Below are 10,321 nucleotides of genomic sequence, written 5' to 3' on the forward strand. Positions count from 1 at the left end.
TCAGGGAGCTTGTGGAACTTGACTTTGGATTTGAGGAGTTTGACCAATATATATGGGTTGTGCCCCCATTTGGGAAGGTATCTACATGGAAAAAGAGGCCAAGTAATTGGTAGTTGGTGGTGGTGGATTTCCTCCTAGAAGTGGCATAGAAAAATAGTTGGTGATAGGAGGTAATGGATTAGTTGGTGGTGGAGGTGGTGGGAATTAAAAGCTTGGGAATGGAACTGATGGGGTTTGATAGCTTGGTGGCTGGATTTGAAAGCTTGGTAGAGTGGTGGTAGGAGCTTGGGTCACTTGAGAGCTTGGAAAAACATTGGTAGTAGCTTGTGGGGTGTGATAGCTTTGTGGAGTGAGGGTAGTAGCTTGTGGATTTGTGGCTGATGGCACTGAGCTCCAAGGACCTAGTGGAAATGATGGAATTGTGTTCTGAACTGAGGTAAACAAGCTAGGAGTGATGAAGGGTTGATTACTTGGCCCCATGGGTGGCATCCCTGTTGTATATTGCTAAGGTTGGCCAAAGATACTAGCACTGATTTGGGAGATGGGTGGATTTGGAAGGCTGGGTTGGAGAGCAGTAGTAGCAATAGTGAATGGAGTGAATGATGAGGTGTTTTGGGTGAAGGGTATTTTGGATGGAGTGGTATGGACTAATGGTGGAGTGGTGGTGGCTGGATTGGCTTGTGGAAGGGAGATTTCAACTTGGGTGGAGGCTGGTATGTTTGGGTCTGTTGGATCATATGGGCTGGGTTTAGGCTCTTCTTTTGGCACATATTAAGGATAATTTGAATCGTAAGAGCTTATGGATGGTGGGAGTTGTCCAAAAAAGGGGTGAGATGGATCTAATAAAGGAGGAGGTCTTCCAAAGTCGAAGGCTCCAATGTTGTCCCTTCGAAAGTTAGCCATGATTGTTTCCTTGTTCTTGTCTATAATGGCGTTCACCAATACTGCATTTCTTAGTTGGTTCATGAAAGCTTCAATGTCAGTAGGTGATGGTATAGCTTTCTCTGGGCTAAAGGATGGTTGGGTACTCAAGGGGAGCGATTCTGTTTGATCCAAATGATAGGGCTCCATTGTTTTCTTCTTCTTCTTGGCTAAGCGAGTGATGGGTGGCATGAAAATGTAGAATGTTCCTAGGGATGAGATGCAACAGTGTTGATGGATGCAAAAGGGGAAGGCTTTTCTATGCAAATGATTTCCTAGGTTGAGGCAAAGCTGTATGACAAAACCTAAGGAGGATTGGGTTGGGGATTCTAACTTCAAAGATATGTTGTCAAATCATGAAAGGTCTGCTTTCTTATGTGCAAGCTTGGTGGTGATTGTGTCAACTTAAGGATAGACTTATGATCCTTTAGGAAGAACATGAGATTGACCACTTGTGGATCCCAACCTTTAGCTCAAGGTGATGAGGGATAACAAGTGACAAAGCTAGATTACCCTAGACAAAGCTCTGTCAAAGGGATAACCTTGGTGAGATTGGTGGATTTGGAAGATGTTAAGAATGGAAAACTTTTGGCAAAGTGACAACAATTTTGAAGGCTTAGATGTGAAGATTTTGGATTTTTGGCTAGATGGTTTGGTTCTAAATGAGATGAATGAGTTAAAATGCTTAAGGGGAGGACTAAAGATGGCTGGCTTACCTACAAAGATGACTCTAAAGTGAAGCTTATGCAAGAAGATGTGGAGAAACAAGAGGGTCTAATCATAGAAATCATGCCTAGTTGGTAAGGCATAAGCAAGGTTAACTCCTGGATGTTGGTTAAGTTGGATAATGCGATCTAATCAGGTGTCTTGAAGGGCTTTGTTGACAGCTTTGTCTTCTACTTTGTGGAGTTTGGCAATTCAAGGGCTTGGTGTTATTTCCTTTCTCTTTGCTGAAAGTTCTTAGTATGCCTGAGATGGCTTGAGTTTGACTTTTTGAAACTTTTGTTTGGGTTTGGGTTGCTCTGACATCAATTCCTGAATCTACTTGGTTTTGAGAGATCTTGATTATTTTGCTTTAACTAGTTTGACTTCTAGAATAGGCAGTGACTATGGTAAGTATGCCCTAAGCTAGGATTGACCAAGTTTGGCAAACATTCATTCAACAAATAAAAAATCAAGCAATAGATAGGAACAACCAGATAGAAGTTTTTGATTCTCAGAATGTGATACTTGCGCCAAGGAGTGTGTATGTTTTACAAATGTTTTGATCAGTCACTTTAAACAAATTAACATCTTAGATGGTTGTCTACAAGGCTAACAGTTGGTTTAGCTAGGGAGTCCTCAATATACCCAAGGTACGTGAGGCCCAAATTCGTAGATGAAATCAAAACAATGTCACACAGCCGAGAGGAGCGGTAACCCACTTCTCCTCTTTCACTTCTCAAGGGTATAAAGTTCCTTGAGGCTTAGCCCGAGTGACAAAATCTTGATTCCAAGAGAGGTGTCTTTGGATTCACCTTTCGATCTTTATACTCTGCCAGAACCTTGGAGTTGAGGTCGTCCAAGGGGTGATGAAATCCCCAAGAAGGCCTCCTAAAAAGAGAAACAAGGTTTTGGATCCTAATCTTATGCACCCAAGATGACCTCGAAAGATGACAAGGGGAAAGATGACTTGGATGACCTTGGGCTAAAAAACACGTTTATTTTTTTACCAACTAAACTCTTATGTGTGCTGATCTAGACCTTGCAAGCACTCATGTTTAAGAGACAATGTTCAATTCCAAGTTTGAAATGTGCCAACAAAGAAAAATCGATCGAAGAATGCGAACAAGAAGAAGAGTTAGGGTCAACAAAAAAGTAAACCCGCACACCTGGAGGCCCTCTACATCAAGTATTGATTAATTTTATTTAAGGCATTTAAGAGTTGGTGTGATTTTGTTTTAAGCCCAAAAAGAAAGATATGTAAAACTCGATTTCAAGCATGCGCCTAGAGGCCCTCCACGTCAAGATTTGTTCAAATTTTAATGCTCAAATGAAGTGTTAGCGAGCCTAATGTGCATTCAAGTAATTTTCTAAGTTAGAAAAACTAATAAAAACACAAGTGAAGTTTGATCTTTATGGAGCACTTAACACCCTCTTAGGTGGACCCATCCCCATAGATGGTGCTGAGATTGCAACCAATGGTTAAATTGATGGGTGATTAAAGAGGGTGAGTCCAACTACAAACTCACTCAAAGCGTCTTTAATAGTTTTTATAACTTAAAATTTTTTTAAAATGTGGAGTTAGGTTCTTTTTATGCCAAAAAATTGACGTGTGAGATATTGCAATGGTAATTGATCTTTGGCATTCAAAATTGTGTTTATTTGTTTTAATCATGCATTCCAAGAAAAATTGATTTTAATCCATGGCATTCAAGAGTGTTTTTTGAGCAACATACATTCAAAGAAAAATGTTTAAACATTCAAGTTCATTTTAGCAACATGCAAACCTGCAAAAAACATGGTTAGTGGTTTCATATATGCTCCAACCTGCAATAACTACAAAAAACCAATTTGATTAGTAACCCAAAAATCTCAAAATTTGAAGCTTAACTATGGAGAAAATAAAATCAACTTTTTTTGTTCTTTTTCCTAAGCATAAAAATGCAACAATAACAGGTAGAGACGATAGTTCATCAAGCAGAGATGCCAATCTGCAGAGACGCTGAACTGCAGAGATGCTAATCTGCGGAGATGCTGAACTACAGAGATGCCAATTTGTGGAGACACTGAACTACAGAGACACCAATCTATGGAGATGATAGAGAAAGAGGTGGAGACAACAGTTTAGTTTGGCAGCACGAAAAATAGGAAATCGGGCAAAGACGCTGAACTATGGAGATGACAGTTCAGTTTGGTGGCGGCGAAGATGATAGAATGTTAGAGGCGGCGATGGAGACGACAGAGTATTTGGTGGAGATGATAGTTTGCATGTGTAGATGCCAATCTGCGGAGATGATAGTTGAGGTTGCGGAGATGACAGTTTATGAGGCGCAGACGACAGTTCACTAGATGCAGATGCCAAACTTCAGAGACGATGGTTGAGGTTGCGAAGATGACAGTTTACGAGGCGCAGACGAAAGTTCACTAGGCGCAGATGCCAAACTTCAGAGATGATGTTTGAGGTTGCGAAGATGACAGTTTACCAGGTGCAAACGATAGTTCACCAATCGCAGATGCTAATCTACGAAGATGTTAAACTGCAAAGATGACACTGCGCGAATAGAACTGAAATGCATGGATTTTTCTAGAATTTTTTTTTTGATTATTTTTAGATTTTAGAAGATAAGTTGTCTTCCCAAATGCGTTCTTCAACCTGCAAAAATAAGAGAAACACCCTACAACCCACTCAAACAACAAAAAACATTAGATTGTTAGTTTACAACAATAAAACATGGATTGAAATAGATGAATGAATGACCCATAGTGGGGTCCCACCGGGTGTGCCAAAATGTATACACTAATATGTTAGCAAGAAACACCAATCTATTAAGAGAACAAAGCATTAACTAACAAAGATTAATATAACATATAAGAGAGACTAAAAGAGGAACCCCTAATTAAGAATGTGAGACAAATGAATAGACTCTCCCAATAGGAATTAGCTCTTTGCTTGGTAGATGAGTCTAAACGAAGGATTAACATGTATGCTCAAAGGGCTTCAAGTTTGCTTCAATGGTGGAGATGGGTAATGGAAAATTGGTAGCTTTGTGAGCTCTCAATTTGGCATTATAAGGGTATGGTTAAGGGCTTTGGCTTCTCAAACTAGCATTATAACTTTAACTCAAGGATTGTGATGAAATGGCTTGGGAGGGGATTCAATTTATAGGCAAAGGGCTTGAGGGATGGAGGGCTAAGATGAAAGGATGGGGAAAAGCTCATGGAGGGCTCAGATTGCATGAGAGGAGAGCACATGGATTGTGCTTCTTTACAGCCAATTAGGGAGTGACACATGTCACAGGGTGAGTGGATGGAAGAAAGGGCAAGGATGAGTCAACAAAGGAGGCTCAAGGGATAACATCTTCATAAAGACCCTTCATAATGGATTGTAAGAGCAATGAATAATGGATTGTAAGAGCAATGAATGAGCTTGTAAGAGTCTTTTATGGCTTTGTAAGAGCATTGAAGGCTTAGTGGTTGGGATATTTTGGAGGGAGTTGAGATTGTTGACTTTGCTTGTCTTAGGAAAGTCTTAAGCTTGATTAGGGAATGTGACAAGGTTAGGGGTGGGATTAGAGGTGATTTAGGATTAGACTAAGCTTGTTAGAGATATGCAAGTGGATAGCATTCAATGAGGGTGGGTGAGTTAGTAGCTAAGCTTGGTTAGTATGGGTGGATGGGGTGGATTAGGCTAAGAAGGGGGTTTAGAGATAGGCTTAGGGTTAGGATAAATAAAGTTTATTTATCTCATAGGTTTGGTTTGAGGAGATATTTATTAAAACATTTTTAATAAATATGAGAATTAATATTTAACCTTAGTTAAATATTTTGAGTTGGGATTAGGGGTAGAAAATGATGGGATTAGCCTTTAATCAAAATTAAAGAAGGATTAGAAGATTTTGGAAGAGGTTAGTGGTCTTAAGGAAATTGGCCAAGTTTTGGGCAAAAAATAAATTAAATATTTATTTTGGAATTTTTGATCAATTTATTAATTAAATAATTAATAAATAAGGAAATAATGTTTAAATAAGATTTAAACATTTTTGGGAGGGATTCCTTAATTAAATATTTTTAATTAAGACAAGGCGATTTAATGGCATAAAAATTATTTATTTAATTAACTAAATAATTAATTAATAAATGATGATGTCATTAGGGACTTTTTCAGAAAATAAAAATACTTTATTTTCTAAAGGATTTTAGGTGTCTACACCCAAGACATTTTGGAGAGAACAATCAATACAATAGTGTACACTATGAACAAAGTACATAGCAGAAAAGGTATGAGCAAGATACCTTATGAATTGTGGTTTGGTCATTCACCATCAGTTAAGTATTTCAAAATATTTGGAAGAAAGTGTTATATTAAGTGTATCATCTTGAAATGGAAGCACTTCCATGTTAAAAGTAGTTAGATCTCTGAGTAAGTGGTATGGGGTCATGTCAAGTGCCTTGAATGGGTCTTTGCACGGATCTAGTTGTTTTCCCTTGTTCTACCTCTCTCTCTCTCTCTCTCTCTCTCTCTCTCTCTCTCTCTCTATTTCCAGCCTATTTCTAACAACCTACTCTGTGAAACTAAAGACATTGACTTCTGGGTCAAGGAAAACTTGGTGGGTTAAGGTTTACCTTGACCCTGACCTAGGTCAAGGATGACATCAAACCTAACCTAGGGAAGGGTCGACCTTGTCCATGACTCCCAGGTCCATTTTTCAATTTTTGGGAGTTTCTAGACATCATGCTTCGAAAAGTTTCTTTTCTTTCTTCTGGGTCGATTGTTTTGGATTTCAGAATGGTAGACTCTTAAATTTAATTTAATCTAGGTCTATTCCTATGGGTTAAGATTAAATGGGATTTAATGCTCCAATGTTAGCCTTCTCTAGGAGTTTTTTCCCTAGATCTCTATGTAAGGAAGCCTTCTTTCCTCATTTTGACATCTATAATTCATAAGCACATCCATCTACATGAAGTGAAGTTCTAAAATCTATCAAGAATTCAATAATTCAAGCATTAGAGCATTCAAGATTCATCAAGGAGATCCATTTTTAGCCATTGAAGGATTCAATTTCTATGGAGCCCTCTTGTTGAAGATTTCTCCATCCATATTCATTCAAGCGTTTTCCTATGCAAAGATACATTCACGATTGGTGTTGAAGGTCTATTGCCATTGATTTGAGACATCCTAAATACATTTATAGCATTTGTACTTGTCGATTCAAGGATCCAAATCCTCCACAAGGATTTCAATATAAGCAAGCCAAATTGTTTCATTTAAATTTTTTATTTATATTAGAATTTCAATTCATTTTCAAGGTTAATTCCAAACTGGTATTTGACCAAGACAAACCCACCATTCAAAAAAAAAATCATTTTTCTTGTATATAGAGGTGTGAAACAATGAATTGAAGAGTAGATTCATCTACCCTTTTCATCAAACTTGCAAGATCTACAAACAAAAAATTTATCGGAGCAATGTAGGCCAAGGTCAACTTTTGAGGTACAATTGTGCCTCGCTGTAAGATTGTACCCCACTATCAGGGTCAAGGTTGACGTCCCTTCAAAAATAAAATAAAAATTATGGGTTTTTTCTGCGTCAATATTTTTAGTCCAGAACAAGTTGTAGAGATCCCCAAAACTGCATACAAACATCAGAAAACAACACTTTCTAGATTCAAGGTTAGTATGTGTCTTTTATCTATTTCACAATTTAAGAACATACTCCTCAAAATAGAAATACCATAGGACCTCTTTTCTCCATATTATCCATTACATGATCCATTTCTGCATTGATCACTTTCTTGTGCTTAATCAATTTTGATCTTCACATTGAAAATAGGGTTAAGAGAGAAAACCTTATTTTCTTTCTACTCATTTTGGTGAACCTGATATGATTACCCTCTTTTATTTTGTGGAATTAAATGCCCTATTGTGATTTGTAGTGTTATATTTCATATTTGTTATGCCTTTTCTTGCATTAATATTAGATTTAGTTTATGCTCTTGCATTTAAAAAATTTAAAATACAAAAAAATTGCAAAATTTCTTTCAAAATAGAAAAATATTTATGCTTTATGTTTTCTTAGTTAGTTCATTTACATTTTAATTTTTTATGAGCTTTATTACTTCTAATTCTACTTCTAATCTTAGGGTTAGATGTAGTTGTAGACTTATGAGTATCTTTGAGCCCAAATCTTCTTCCCCTTTCTTTAGGATCCCAGATGAGACTTTGATTCTTCCCGATCCTAATCCTATTAAAGAACAAAACTCTTCTCACTCATCTCATGATGAGGATGATTCTCATTGCTTTAAGAGTTCCTCTTGAACAAGTCAAAAAACTTTCAAATGAACTTGATTAAATGGGTAATTAAATTCTTCAAGAAAACCATAATCAATATTCTATTCAAGTTATTTAGGCTCTTAAGAAAGCTCTTCGTGAGAGTGACCAAGGTGTTAATCTCTTGCATGCTATTACTCACCTTGTGCATTCCAATGTTAAACCTTTTGATCAAGAAGCTCAAGATTTAGGGTTATTTCCTCCTATCACTAGTGTTGAACCTTCTTTTGTTCCTCTTCCCAGTGTTCCTATTTATTCTCCTTTGGTGACTGTGATGATTCCCTCTATCTCTATGGTGTTCCTATTGTGTCCCTTCCTATATCAAAAACTTCTTATCATACTATTCCTTTTACTTATTCTACTCCTATGCCAACTATAATTCCTAGTGTTCCTCTAGTTGTGTCTTCTATTCCTATAGCTTCATACACTTTACCTAGTGTTTCTAATGTTTCTCATTCTCCTATTTCTTATCATGATTCTAAAATTATCAGTTTAGCTCAAACTATGTCATCTTTACAATAACAACTTTCCTCTTTAACTCAAAACAAGTTTAGTATCCCTACTTGTGATAGGGGAAGTTCATTGTCTCAGGATATTATTTGTACTCCCGTTCCTCAGCAAGCTAACATACCTTGTCTTGAGAATTATAATGGTAAGGGAGACCTTGTTCATTATGTTAAAACCTTTCAAATCCTTTGTAGTGACTATGCTCATGATCATAGGATTTTAGCAAAGTTATTTGCTCAAAATTTTTGTGACAAGGCCTTACAATGGTTTTGTTCTTTGACTCCTTATTCTATTTGTTCATTTACCCAACTTGCTAATGCTTTTATTCAAAAATTTCAAAACAACATTGGCCCGCAAGTATCTTTGACCAATTTGATGCATTGTAAACAAAATTCTAAAGAAAAATTGACTGAATTAATTGGTAGATTTAAGCATTTGCATGCTGATATTTCCTATCTTGTTCCTGATATTGATATTCAACATATATTTATTTCAAATTAGCAAAAGAATATTAGAGATAAGATTCTACTTATTGAATTTACTTCTTTTCAACAACTTTGTGCAATGCTTCATCATTATCAATTACAAGTGAGTTAATTTGAGAGCATCACTCCAATGGCTCCCATTCCTATTGATAAAAATGATGCTGCTCTTAAAATAAAGTTAAAAAATTTAGCAACTATGTCAAGATAAATAAACAAGAAAATGTAGTTGTCGATCAAGTTGTTGTTGCATCATAATGCCACTTCTGCATCAACCACTTCTTGATTAAATCATATGTTTAATCCTCTCTCAGAATATTTACATTCTATTATGAATAGGTTGTTAACTACTAATATGATTACTTTACCTCCTATTCGACCTCTTTTACCTGCTACAATGGTGGCTAAATCTTTTGATCTGATAGCTTTTTGTTAATATCATTGCTAGAATAGTCATGATATTGAGAAATTTTATTCTTTAAAACATAAGATTAAGGACTTAATTGATTCCAATGCTTTGTATATTGATAATTTTGATGGTAGTGGGAATAAATCTATTTCTCTTCCTAATCAAAATTTTCAAATCTATATGAATCCTTTACCTACACATGATACTAATGCTATTTCTCAACCATGTTCTATGGATATTGTGTATGATTCAAAGATGGATGATCTTAATCATGTTGTTAATCAAGTGAAGCATGTGGTTCAATATATATCTCCACCTTAGTCTCAACCTCTGCTTCAATCTCAAGTTTTAGCTCCACCTTAACTGAAATCTAAGACTAAATTGAAGCCTCAACCTAAACCTTGACAACAACCTAAGAAAAAATGATCCCAAGAAATTTTGATTACCTTTGATGATTATGAGACTATTAAAGCTCCTGATGATCCCCTTTATATTTACGTTAAGATTGTTGAGATACCCACTCATGGTTGTCTTGTTGATCCTACCTCATTAGTCAATGATATTATAGAAGAAATTTTTTTTATGAAAGGTTTGTAACATGATTTTTATGATAAATCAGATGTATGGATTCAAAATTTTAATGGTTTTCTTTATCCATCATTTGGTTCTATTGATTTACTAGTTCAAATTTGTGGAAAATTGGGAAGACTACCTTTATTTTTGTTCTTAATTCTAATCAGTTTCAAGTTAAGCTTGGTTTACCTTGGTTAAATGCCATGCATGTTGTTGCTTAAGCTATTCATAAGGGTCTTAAGTTTTTTTATGATGATGAAGTGAAGATAATAAATCATAGTTTATATCATACTTCTAGGCCTAGGGATTCTGCTACCATTGACATCTTTTGGCCTTCCTTACCTAATTCATGTCCTTTTTGACCTGATCATCTTTTTTGTTCATATTAGGTTTATAAGCA

The sequence above is a fragment of the Cupressus sempervirens genome, chromosome 2 (genome assembly GCF_028749045.1).
Source record: "Cupressus sempervirens isolate cs-2001-9-10 chromosome 2, ASM2874904v1, whole genome shotgun sequence".
NCBI classification, from domain to species: Eukaryota; Viridiplantae; Streptophyta; class Pinopsida; order Cupressales; family Cupressaceae; genus Cupressus; species Cupressus sempervirens.